Source organism: Rhinopithecus bieti, unplaced genomic scaffold (assembly GCF_001698545.2).
Source record: "Rhinopithecus bieti isolate Rb0 unplaced genomic scaffold, ASM169854v2 scaffold_1017, whole genome shotgun sequence".
In the NCBI taxonomy this organism is placed as follows: domain Eukaryota; kingdom Metazoa; phylum Chordata; class Mammalia; order Primates; family Cercopithecidae; genus Rhinopithecus; species Rhinopithecus bieti.
Genome location: NW_016803657.1, coordinates 2,169,333 through 2,180,266, shown reverse-complemented (window position 1 = coordinate 2,180,266; position 10,934 = coordinate 2,169,333).

Sequence of the window (10,934 nt, the reverse complement as noted above, 5' to 3'; positions counted from 1 at the left end):
CGACCCACCTATCATCTATCCATCCATCCACTCATCCATCCGTCCATCCATCCATCCACCCACCCATCTATCATATATCCATCCATCCATCTTCTATCCATTCATCTACCCATCTATCCATCATCTATCCTTCCCTCTATCATCCCTCTATCCATCCATCATCTATCAATCCCTCCATCCATCCACCCATCTATCACCTATCCATCCATCATCCATCTATTCATCCGTTATCATCTACCCATCCATTCGTCATCTATCCATCAATCCATCTTCTATCCATTCATCCACCCATCTATCCATTATCTACCCATTCCTCCATTATCTATCCATCAATTCATCCATCATGTATCTGTCCATCCATCCATCATCCATCCATCCATCCATCCATCCATCATCTATCAATCTCTCCATCTACCATGTATCCATCCATCCATCATCTATCTATTCATCCATCATCTATCCATTCATCCATCCATCATCTACCCATCTGTCCATCATCTATTTCTTCATCACCTATCCAACTATCCATCCATAATCCATCCCTCCATTCATTCATCTATGCATCCATTCATCTACCATGTATCCATTCATCCATTCATCATCTATCTATTCACCCATCATCCATCATCTATCCATCCATTATCTATCCATCCATCCATCATCTATTCATTCATCCATTCATCATCTACCCACCTGTCCATCATCTATTCCTTCATCACCTATCTATCCATCCATAATCCATCTCTCCATTCATTCATCTATGCATCCATTCATCCATGTCTCCATTCATCCATTCATTATCTATCTATCTATCTATCTATCTATCTATCTATCTATCTATCTATCTATCTTTATCTATCTATCCATCCATCATCTATCCATCCATCTATCCATCATCTGTTGATCTCTCCATCCATCATCCATCCATCTATCCTTCATCCATCCACCCGTCATCTATCTATACATCCATCATATATCCATCTATCATCTGTCCATCCTCCATCATCTTTCCATCCCTCCATCCATCGTCTATACATTCATTCATCCATCATCTACCCATCTGTCCATCATCTATTGCTTCATAACCTATCTACCTATCCACCCATAATCCATCCCTCCATTCATCCATCCATCATCTACCCATCTGTCCATCATCTATTCTTTCATCACCTATCCATCCATAATCCTTCCCTCCATTCATTCATTTATGCATCTATTCATCCACCATGTATCCATCCATCCATTCATTATCTATTATTTATCTATCATCTATCTACCCATCATCCATCATCTATTCATCCATTATCTATCCATATGTCCATCCATTTATCATCTATCTATCCATCCATCCATCATCCATCCATCATCTGTTTGATCCCTCCATCCATCATTCATCCATCCATCCTTCGTCCATCCACCCATCATCTATCTATACATCCATCATATATCCATTTATTATCTATCTATCCTCCATCATCTTTCTGTCCCTCCATCCATCATCTATCCACTCATTCATCCATCATCTACCCATCTGTTTATCATCTATTCCTTCATAACCTATCTATCTATCCACCAATAATCCATCCCTCCATTCATCAATCCATGATCTACCCATCTGTCCATCATCTATTCTTTCATTACCTATCCATGTATCCATCCATAATCCATACCTCCATTCATTCATCTCTGCATCCATTCATCCATCATGTATCCATCCATTCATCATCTATCTATCCATCCATCCATCATTTGTCATCAATCCATCCATTATATATTCATCCATCTATCCGTTTATCATCTATCTATCCGTCCATCATCCATCCATCCATCATCTGTTGATCCCTCCATCCATCATCCATCCATCCATCCTTCATCCATCCACCTATCATCTATCTATACATACATCATATATCCATTTATCATCTATCCATCCTCCATCATCTTTCCCTCCCTCCATCCATCATCTATCCATCCATTCATCCATCACCCATCCATCCATAATCCATTCATCCCTCCGCCCATCATCCGTCTATCATTTTTTTTGTTTTTTTGAGATGGAGTCTCACTCCATCACTCAGGCTGGAGTGCAGTGGTGTGATCTTGGCTCACTGCAACCTCTGCTTCCTGGGTTCAAGCAATTCTCCTGCCTCAGCCTCCTGAGTAGCTGGGATTACAGGCACACGTCACTGTGCCCAGCTAATTTTTGTATTTGTAGTAGAGTCAGGGTTTGGCCATGTTGATCAGGCTGGTCTCGATCTCCTGGCCTCAAGCGATCCACTCACTTCGGTCTCCCAAAGTACTGGGATTATAGGCATGAGCCACTGTGCCGGGCCCATTCATCATCTTTTCATTCATTCATTAATCATCCATTCGTCTATCCATCATCTATCCATTTATCCATCTATCCATCCATCCATTCATCCATCATCCATCCATCATCTATCCATTCATCATCTATCCATCCATTCGTCCATCATCCATCCATACATCCATTCATCATCTATCATCCATTCATTCATCATCTATCTATACATCCATCACCTATTTTTCCATCCATCTATCCATCCCTCCATCAATCATCTATCTATTCATCATTTATCTATCTATCCATCATCTATATTCACTCCCAACCATTTGAAAACAAACTGCAAACATCATGACACTTTACCCCAACTGCCATGGCATCACAAGGAGGTCCTACTGCACCACCATCACACTATCAGCACACCCAAAGGACTCAACAATGATACAATAAAGTAATCTAATATTTCCCCAGTGGTCCCAATCAGCCTTTGACTTGCCTGCTGGTTTGAATGTGGGAGTCCGTCAAGAATGGAACATGGCATTGAGTTGTCAGGTCTTTTAAGTCCCTGTTAGTCTAGAACGGTCACCCTCTGGTGTTTTTCTCATGGCAATGATGCTTTTGCAGGTCAGGCCAGGTGTTAAGTGGAATGTCTCTCAGTCTGGGCTGTCTCCTTGTTTCCTTGAGGTCAGATCAGGGCTAAACGTCTTTGGCAGGAATGGAGCAGGGGATGTGTGCCTATCCTTGCTTCACGTGGTACAAGTTTATCCCTGAACCCTTTTTTTTTAAAATAACAACTTAATTTTTTAATATATCTGAAGTTATTTAGTGTGGGGTAAAGTGAGGATTTCACAAGATTGGTTTTTTTAGAACAGTTTCAGCTGCATTTAACACACAATCCTTTCAATGTCTTTTAAAATTCTTCATCTACAACAGAGCCTTTTCTGGGGTCTCTGATCACATGGGTGCCATGCTGTTTTGATTATTGTGGCTCTAAAATATGGTTGGCCTTGTGGTGGTTCATGCCTCTAATCCCAGCACTTTAGGAGGCTGAGGCAGGCAAATCACTTGAGGCCAGGAGTTCAAGACCAGCCTGGCCAACATGGCAAAACCCTGTTTCTACTAAATATACAAAAATTAGCCAGGTGTGGTGACACACTCCTGTAGTCCCAGCTACTTGGGAGGTTGAGGTGGGAGAATCACTTGAACCTGAGAGGTAGGGATTGCAGTGAGCTGAGATCATGCCCCTGCACTCCAGCCTGGGTGACAGAGAGATACCCTGTCTCAAATGAATAAATAAAAATACAATATGCTTAACCTTCCTCCTCCCCCTCCCACCCCATACTTTCTTTGTTCTAGACGTTTCTGTGCTTTCCATGCGCACATGCATGTGGCTTTCTGGCTGCCCTTCTGTCCAGCCTTGACAGGCCACTTCCTTTCTCTGCCCCATGAGTCGGGTCCCCTCTGCCTCGGCCCTGCTGGTGAAAGTCAGATTTGTGCTTCTGCTCAAGGGAGGTGCTGGTCACCCTGATTTGGGGTCTTTTCTATGGGGCAGGGCCGGTGTCTCATCCTCTTCCCTCAGCAGAGGCCGAGGAAGGTCAGGGGCACCGGAGCTTGGCCTGGCTCCTTCGCCTCTCCCGACATCTAACCTGCACCTTTTGATGGGGGTAAGGTCCTCAAAACTGGATGGAATGAGGGACCACAGGCTGCTCCCAACCCGTCCACGGTCACAAGAGGAATAGAGGCTGTGGGCAGCACCCAGGGGAAGAGCTCTGGGCTTTAACTGGGTGACCCCAGTGACCCCAGTGACCTGCCGGATGATTCAGGCCCGCACCTGCCCCACCTTGGAACCTGGAATTCATATCCAACATGCAGGAACTTGGGCCTTGAGTCTGAAGCCCTTGGGTGTGGGAGGGGTTTGCGGCTTTGGCCTGGGAGGGGCCGTGGTCACTAAACTTCAGGCTCCCTAACGCCCTCACTCCCTAGCCCTGCTCTGCCTGGCTGCTTCTCAAAGCTCAGTCTGCCCAGCCAGAACATCTACTAGGAAAATGTCTCTTCCCAGCCAGACCACCCCCTGCAGGGGTTGGAGAGAGGAAGGGAGAGGAGGGGGCGAGGCGGGGAGGGAGGGGGAGAGCAGAGACCCCTGAGGACCTGTTCTCGGCCACTCCCTTCCAGCTGCCCTGGGGGGTGACTCTGTTTCTATGGGAGCCAACTGGGTCTGTATTTCTGTGTCTCTCTGCTGAATCCCACAGCTCCCAGGCAAATGGCAGGCCCCAGAGAACAGAGATCTGGGTTCAAATCCCACCACCACCACTACTTGTAATGCCAGCCTCCTCACCTGTACAACGCAGGTGTCAGATGTAATGACCTTCATTTCTAGGTGAGATCAAGTTGCTTCCCTGGTTTTCTCTCACTGCACAGGATGGGAGATGCCCCCTGTGAACCCCAGGTGGCTGCCAACGGGAACTCTGGAACAGGGAAGGATCTGTGGGGACGGACGGCAGGGAGACGGGGCTGACTCAGCTTCCGAGTTGCTTTCTTGCTGTTTTAAGGGCCAGACCCAGTGGAGGCAAGGAGCATAGCCTGAAATAGTGACAGTGGGAGTGTTTACACCCCAGCAATTGGCAAGTGCTAAGAATTGAGTGTCTGCAGCTGCCAGGAACCTGCTGAGCCTTTCAGAAGCCTTACCACATGCATTCTTCTTAACGGTCTCCACTGCAGCCATCTGGAAGCCCAGATACCCTCATATCTCACCCAGATGACTGCACACCTCCCTGTCCTCCTGCAGCCCCTTCTCCATGAGGGAGCCCCGTGAAACCACCAAGCAGTGTTAAAACCTGCCTGTGCACAGCTTGGCGCTCCCTCTGTCTGGGATGGAGTTTCTGCATCCCCTCCTCCAGAGTCCAGGAGGGCTGGGGACAGCTTAGGCTGAGAGTGTACAGAGGCATGGTGCTGTGCACGGGTACTGCTAGACTGGAAAGGGTGTATTGCCTCCACTGTGGGCGTGGGAGCATGCACACAAAGCCCTCTGCCATCCCAGAGGCAGCTTGACCCTGGAGGCCTCCATGCTGTGAGGAAGCCCATGCTGGCCCCCAACAGGCCACGAGACAGAGTTGAGCCCACCTGAAAGTGGGGGATGCTGGCCAGCCCCCCGTTCCCCAAAACCCACCAGCTCTGACCGTAGCTGCAGGACAGATCCGGAGCCTGAACCTGCTGTCTGAGTCCATCTTGAATTCAGAATGTGAGAAATCGAGAGAGAATAACATGATTATTGTTCCTTTATTTATTTAGTTTTGAGACAGAGTCACTCTGTCACCCAGGCTGAGTGGAGTGGTATGACAATAATTCACTGCAGCCTCAAACTCTTGGGCTTAAGCGATCCTCCTGCCTTTGTCTCCCAAGGACCTGAGAACTTAGGCACATGCCACCATACCTGGCTAATTTTTAGAGTTTTAGGAGAGACAGGGTCTTGCTATGTTGCCCAGGCTGATCTCGAACTCCCGGGCTGAAGTGATCCTCCTGCCTTGGCCTCCCTCCCAAAGTGCTGGGATGACAGACGTGGGCCACTGTGCCCGGCCCTGTCTTCCTTTATGCCACGACATCTTGTGTTTCTGCCTGAAGCCCTCCAATGGCTTCCACTGCCCCTAGAATAAAATCCAGAGCCTTCCTTTGGTCCCAAGGCCAAGCAATCTGCCTCGTTGTTCCGTGAACAAGCCACGCTGGTTCTCGTCCGGGGGCCTTTGCACCTGCTTTGTCGTGTCTGCCTGGAATGGCTGACCTAGATGTTCTAGATGTTCTCAATCGGCTTCTTCTCAGAATCCTCAGACGAGGCCTTCCTGACCTGGGCCTGAAATCCTTTACCTGAAATGCTACACCTGCGCATGTCTCTGGCTTACTGTTTCTCCTCAGAGACTGAGAGCTCTGTGAGGGCCTGGTCTTAGCGCTGTGTCCTCAGCACTTAGCACAGAGCCTGACACATAAACCCGTGTTGAAAGAATGTGTGGGTATTTCCTAGAGCAACCCTCTGAGCTGGCTGTGGCCCAGAAGAGCAAGACAAGCCTCCGGGAGGCTAACAGCGAAATTCATTGTGATCATGTTTATTTAACTCCATGTATCCAAAATGTTTTTTCAACCTGAAATTCATACAAAAATTCCCAATTGAGAAATTTTGCTTTCTTTACTGAGCATTTGAAACCTGGTATGCGTTCTGCACTTACTGTACTGTGCAGTTTGGACCGGCCACATCTCTCGTGCCCAGTGGCCACGCATGGCCGTCGCTTCTGGGCTGGATGGTCCTGGTCTAGCTAGACTCTCGGCTTTCGTTTCTTGAAGCTGCCAAACGTCCTTTCATACATGTCTTCATTCACAAAATGTTCACACGACGATTGTGGGCTCGTGTGCTATTTTCAATTTCATTTCTATTTGTGTGTTTAAAAGAAAAAAAATGATTTAATAGGGAGTTAAAGCAACGTGGAGAGAGAGCCTTCCCACCCTGCTGGCGGGGGGTGGGGGTTACCTCCCTTTCTGGAGAGTGTGAACTGGAAAGGCCTGATCCCTAGTCGCTGGGGCCCTGAGATAATGACTTAATTAACGCCTGCGCTGGGCAGTTTTGATCTTCATGGAGTCCAGCCCACTCGGCTGGGGTTGCTTTTGGATTAATTGCCTAGAACGAAGAAAGCCTTGCCCAGAGATAAAGGGAAACGTCATTACAAGGGGTTTCATCATTACAGATTGTTCTGAAATCTGCCCTGGCACTGGGGGCAGCAGCCAGGATTTGGGTGCCCAGCTGCCCCCCTACCCCCAACCCAGGCGCAGGCAGGCAGCCAGCAGTGCCCTTGCCCAGGGCACCCCAGTGCAACTTTTCCTGGGCAGGTGGGTGGGAGGGAGGCTTCCTGACAGTGGAGGCAGCTGGCGCAGTGACGGCTGTCCACCTCCCGCTTTTCAGATGAGGCAAGGGACACCCAGGGCAGTCTAGGGACAGATCTCACCAAGGCCAAGGTCAAGGGGCAGAGAGCAGAGGAGGGAACTTGCCTGTGCCCCCTCCTCGAACCTTGGAACTGGGGATCGGGAGTGTTGACTGCAACCACTGTTCCTGGGTGGCCACCGCTTCTTTCCTGTTCCTGCCTGTACACCCCACGTACAAATGCCCCTGCGAATTGAGGATGGTCTATATTTACCGAGGTTGCAGAGGTATCCCTGGGGTGGTCAGCCCTCCTGCAAGTCCTCGCTTTGCGTTGATGTGTGTCGGTGAAATTATACAAGGAAAGAGCTTAGCACCTGGCGCCATCCACGTCGGCATAAATGTCAGCCCTTACTACTACTACTAAATAACGACGACAGCGATCGCTGCGCGCCTGCTGGTGCCAAGCCCCGGAGGGGCCCCGTACATGCAGCCTGGGTGGGGATGGGTATGAGGGGGCAGCGCTGGGCTCGGCGAAAGTTTCTTCCCCTCTCCAGCCCCCTACCCTGAGGAATGGCCAAGGCCCTTCCCGCTTTCCCTGGGTGCCAGGGTCTTGGGGAGGGGCGGGAGGAAACAGCCAGGGGCAGACGTCCGGCCACCCGCCCCTGCTGCGCGATGGCCCTCCTCGCTCGGCCTATTTGGGGCACCTGGCTCACGGTAATTATGGGCCCGTGGGCACGTCTGGGCGCGCCGGGAGAGGCCGGATGCACGGGCTCCGGGGGCGACCGGACATCCCGGGCCGCCAGGTGCACCTTGCTTCCCACCAGCACCTCCCCGCACCCGCCGGGAGCTCCCCGCTGCTTCCGCCAGGGGCCCCGGGCTCACCTCGGGGCGCCCACGGCCTCCCAGACGTGCGCCGCAGCCTGGGGTGGGAATGTTTCGGGGGCGGCGCGCGGGGCGCGTCTCCCTCCCGCACAAAGCCAGCCTCTGTCCCGGGGTCCGCGCCTCTGTCTCCTGGGCCTGGGAGGGGACGCCCCGCGGAGCCCCGAGCGCAGTGCCCACGCGATCGGGCCGCCCACGCCTCCTCCGACGCGGGAGTATATTTAGCCTCATTATCAAATGTTTGCAGTGAACTGTGTGAACCGACTAATAGCGGCTGGAAGTGAAACTCGATTCCCGGCCAGAAAGAAGCATGTGACCGCCCCCATCTGCAAGGATAGCGGCAGGCCGGGCGGGGCAGGTGCTGCAGCTTCCGCGGGCAAAACCCGCCGGCGGGGCCCGGGTCGCACCGTCCCATCCTGGGTCGAGCACCTGAAACCCACCTTCTCCCTCCGCCCACTCTCCAGGGGCTGCAGTTAGGACGCTGGGAGTTTGAATGGAAACGAAGGCCGGGGAAGGGGCTCCCCGCGGGCGTGGGTTTTCATCCAAGTCGGCGACCTCTTGGTTAAGTCAGCCCCGCGGTTTCAACGCCCAATCCCCCCCAAAAAGCCTGTGGGGGTCCACGTCTTCTTGTTTCTTCCGGTATCCGGCGGAGAATGGGGCGGGGCCGGGCAGGGGGGGTCCCTGTCCCACGCCGGGCGCGCCGTGCCCCGAGTCTCCCCAGAACGTGGCTGTCGCGCGGCTGCACAAGTTTTCGCCTCCCTCGCTCGGCCGCTGTTGTTGTGGTCGCCATGGCGACGGGTCGCGGTTTTATTTTTAATAGAGGCGGGCGATTAGAGAGATGTCTGCACCGCTTTCGCTTAAGCTCTGCGTCCCGCGGGTGAAGCACCCACGCCCCGCCCCAGCCCCCGCCTCGCTCCAGCGCCCCTTCCACGTCCCCAGGTGGCCCTAAACTCTAGCTGGGCGCACCCGTAGCTCCAGGCCCGGAGGGGAGCCCAGGGAAGCAGCCATCTAGGCCCTCAGAGGCGGCGAGGACCCCCAGGACCCCGGAAGCCGGGAGGGACGGGTACCCCACCCCCAATACAACGCGACCTTCCTTCTTGCTTTCCACACCGACACACTGAGTCCTCTAACCCCACAGAGGTGACCTCGGGCCCCCTCTGCCCGGAGGAGTCAGAGGCCCAGGACAGGATGCACGCGACTCCAGGATAACTGGCCGAGGAATGAGGCCGGGGTCCGGCCTGCGTCCTGACTCTGGGAGTCCAGCTCCTTCCAGAAGCCATCCAGAGGGTGTCCCCTCCCGAGCGGCCCAAGTTCCCCCTGGAGGGACAAGACTTGGCTTTCAGGGGCTTCTCCACGTTTCCAAGGCTCTCCTGGTTCTGTCCCGGTCCCGCTTGGTCCTGACCACCCAGAGGGCTTGCTTGACCGCGGGGGTCGCGGTGTGGGACTGCAGACAACGGAAGGGAGAAAGCTGGGGAGGGGGCCTGCAGGTGTGTGGAAGGGCGCGTGTAGAAGCGACCCACTGGGAGCGGAGGGAGAGGCCCCTCCCCCCCATATTTGGGGGAAGGTGAGCGCCCCCGAAGCGCTCTCTGGACTCGGCCTTTGAAATGCTAGAGCTGGACTAGCTGGGGATGAAAGACCGCCCGCAGGGCTGCGCTTTAATGGCCTTTGTCTGGAGGGAGGGCGACCGCGGCGGGGGCAGGGGTTTAATCCACAGGGTTGGGGGTGACGGCTGGGACGGGCTGAATTCTGCTTCACTGCCCACCCACGGGAGCGTCTCCTGGTTTCCAGGGGCCTAGGCCGTCTAGCCTCGGGGTCTGCACAGCGCGCCACCCTGCTGGACCCAGTACGAGGGCGCGTAGATCCCCTGGCACGCACTGACCAGCACCTGGAACCGTAGTCAGGGTCCAATTCCTCCTGGTCTAGGGAGGCGAAATCCATCCCGCCCGGGCACACCCGCCCTTTCTCGGCGTGGGAGCCGTCTAGCCACGCTCAGACCTCGGCCTCCGCGCGCCTTCCTCCCCCGCATCGCGCTCTGAGCTGCGCCTCGGCCGGAGGTGGCGCTCTGTGCGCCCCGCGGATCCAGACGCGGGAGACTCAGAACCCGGGGGACCCTCACCCGTGGCTCCTTTCCCTTCCATCCCCTCGACCTCCCGGCTCAGGGCGCGGCCCTGCCTTCGGCGCGGGAGTGGGGGACTGGGGGGCGCGGGTCCCAGGGTGGGGACGAGGCTGGCTGCAGGCCCGTCCCCCGACCAGAGCTCACTCCCAAGTGGAAATGTGGGTGGAGGGTCCTCATTCAGATGCCCCAGGCTTCGGATCCTGGGCGGGGGCGCGTGGCAGCCGCCAGGTGAGTGCCCCAAACCCGCCCCCCTCCTTTCCCAAAGACTGACTCCCCCTCCTTTTATGGAGAGGGTAAGGCTGGGGCCCTGGATCCGAACCGTGGAGAGCGGCCGGAGCGCCGGGGCGGGGGCGGGGACCGGCTCTCTCGCCCTTTTTGGCGCAGCAGCTCTGGGCGCTGCCCGCTGCCGCCACTGGGGCCCGAGAGAGGCGAGCCGGCGACGGCGGCGCTTCTGCGGCGGCCTCCTCCCTCCCCACCCGGTGCCGCAGGATTGCAGCTGGCACTGGAGGGTGGGCAAGCTCGAGGGAGGGGCGCGGAGCCCCGGCGCGGAGCCGGGCGCGGGGCTTTGATGGATTTAGCTGCTTGCGCGAGCGTGTGTGTGCTCCCTGCCGCGGCGGCGGCGCCCGGGCCCTGCCGGGTCCGCACGAACCCCGCGCGCTTCCGAGGTGCGGGTCCCGGGCCCGGAATCCGGGGGAGGCGGGGGGGAGTTGGGGGAGGGGCGCGGCGGCGGCGCT